The sequence below is a fragment of the Oncorhynchus gorbuscha genome, unplaced genomic scaffold, assembly GCF_021184085.1.
Source record: "Oncorhynchus gorbuscha isolate QuinsamMale2020 ecotype Even-year unplaced genomic scaffold, OgorEven_v1.0 Un_scaffold_10918, whole genome shotgun sequence".
NCBI lineage: Eukaryota > Metazoa > Chordata > Actinopteri > Salmoniformes > Salmonidae > Oncorhynchus > Oncorhynchus gorbuscha.
This window is the reverse complement of record NW_025753590.1, coordinates 1-2595: the sequence shown is the minus strand read 5'-3', so window position 1 is coordinate 2595 and position 2595 is coordinate 1. Positions and strand designations below refer to the sequence as shown.

The 2595-nt window shown below is 40.1% G+C and overlaps 1 long non-coding RNA gene across 1 annotated transcript; it reads left to right on the top strand.

The window, feature by feature from the left end:
• Nucleotides 1-235: 235 nt before the first annotated feature.
• On the top strand, nt 236-2489 carry LOC124030368. Its single transcript, XR_006837954.1, has 4 exons — nt 236-316; nt 761-817; nt 1910-2029; nt 2166-2489. It is a non-coding gene; the product is annotated as an uncharacterized LOC124030368 (long non-coding RNA).
• The last annotated feature ends 106 nt before the right edge of the window (nt 2490-2595 follow it).

Genomic DNA, 2595 nt, shown 5'->3' with positions numbered 1-2595 from the left:
GTATGGGTGGTCCCGGGGATCGAACCCACTACCCTGGCGTTACAAGCGCCATGCTCTACCAACTGAGCTACAGAAGGACCACCATATACGAAGTGTATGTTTAGTTAGACTGGTCTTGCTTGTAGTGATGCATTTCACAGAAAATATATTAATGGATTTTCAAAGGTTAATTTGTGAGGGTTTGTGTTTGCAACAGTCTTTGCAGATGACGAGCGGTCTACTCAGTGTTGCAGTAGGAGTTGTGTTTGCTGTCACTCGGGACGCGAGCGAGTCCCTTTTAACCACGTTCAGAGTCGCGCCCTTCACTGGACTACTAGTGAGTAGCGGTAGCATGGTCTTTTAATCGGTACATCTTATCTGTTTAAACGTCCAGGATCACTTTGGAAATACTGAAAGTGTTCTGAGGAAGGTTTTCTAGAGTAACTCTGGGGTCAAATTCACAGCTTGTTGGATGCATATATTGGTTTTTACCCACAATTCAATAGCATTGACTGTAATTTAAGGGTGAATATGTTTTACACTAAATTTTGCATGTCATATTCTCATTTCAGTGTATAATATACTGATCATGTAACTATCACTAAATTATAATTTAAGCAATTAAGTCAAATCAATTAGTAAAAAACTGTTCAGCCAAATTTCTGTTCATTAAGCAATAGTAAAATATTGATTAACACGCTTATAAAACCTATTGATAATTGTTGTCAATGTGAGGACCATTAAATGTGATCCTTCTCTTCTCTCTCTTCTCTCTCCTCAGTTCTTCATCGCTGGGTTGTTATCCAACCTGTTGTTCAAATTCCCCAGACTATTACCTGTGAGTCAATAGTTTTACCTGTGAGTCAATAGTTTTACCTGTGAGTCAATAGTTTTACCTGTGAGTCAATAGTTTTACCTGAGAGTCAATAGTTTTACCTGTGAGTCAATGGTTTAACCTGTGAGTCAATAGTTTTACCTGTGAGTCAATAGTTTTACCTGTGAGTCAATAGTTTTACCTGTGAGTCAATAGTTTAACCTGTGAGTCAATAGTTTTACCTGTGAGTCAATAGTTTTACCTGTGAGTCAATAGTTTTACCTGTGAGTCAATAGTTTTACCTGAGAGTCAATAGTTTTACCTGTGAGTCAATGGTTTAAGTGAGTCAATAGTTTTACCTGTGAGTCAATAGTTTTACCTGTGAGTCAATAGTTTTACCTGTGAGTCAATAGTTTAACCTGTGAGTCAATAGTTTTACCTGTGAGTCAATAGTTTTACCTGTGAGTCAATAGTTTTACCTGTGAGTCAACAGTTTTACCTGTTAGTCAATAGTTTTACCTGTGCGTCAATAGTCTTACCTGTGAGTCAATAGTTTAACCTGTGAGTCAATAGTTTAACCTGTGAGTCAATAGTTTTACCTGTGAGTCAATAGTTTTACCTGTGAGTCAATAGTTTTACCTGTGAGTCAATAGTTTTACCTGTGAGTCAATAGTTTTACCTGTGAGTCAAATGCAGAAATACCCAGAAATACCCAGAAATACCCAGAAATACCCAGAAATACCCAGCGGGCAAAACAGGTTGAACTACAACCAGATTAACGTCATAATTGCCTGCATGGGAACCCGTTTTGCCCCCTGGGTAGACTAGATTAAGATAGATTAGTTTAGAAAACCTTTACACAATAAAATGTACATTGGAATACAGACAAAATGACAAATTAAAAAACAACAGATCAGCAAGGAGTTAAATGTTTTAATTGATTAAAGATTAAAACATTTGTTAATACATTGACTGTTCTGATATTCATGTTTAAATTAGACTAGATTTACTACAATCCTTGATTGAATCCTTGGCTTTGAAGAGTTTTATTTCATGTTGACACACAGTAGCCGATAGTAGAAGATCCATGTAACGCTCTGTCTTATGAACCGGTAGGTCTGCCTGTGTGTCAACATTGGCAGCATGGTCGTAGCAGTAGTTGGAGGAGTGTTGATATGCGTTGACGTGGGCATGGACATGTCTACCTGGAATCCCAATGTTCAACATCATATAAAGGTAATTAGTTCTAAAAGTAGATGGTTTTTTCTCCTCTAAGTTGACGTAGTGTAGTAATGGGATATGGCAGCATCCTGCTTGATGAAGGTCTCTGTTCCTGACACTTTTCTGTTGACTATTTGTGTTTCTGTAACAGCTGGAGGTGCTGATGCTCTGTGTGTTGGTCATGGAGGTGACCCTCTCTGCTGTCCTCTCCTTCTGGATCCGCGGAGCGAAACGCAGCCATTCACTGTGAACTGTTCTCTGTCTGACAGCTATTCATGGACGACCACATCCAAATATATTGACGTTTAAAAAATGAAATGATAGTGAGCAAGGAAGACAATGGGGGAAGATATGCTGTGTCAAAGGGCCGCTGGGGGAAGATATGCTGTGTCAAAGGGCCGCTGGGGGAAGATATGCTGTGTCAAAGGGCCGCTGGGGGAAGATATGCTGTGTCAAAGGGCCGCTGGGGAAGATATGCTGTGTCAAAGGGCCGCTGGGGGAAGATATGCTGTGTCAAAGGGCCGCTGGGGGAAGATATGCTGTGTCAAAGGGCCGCTGGGGGAAGATATGCTGTGTCAAAG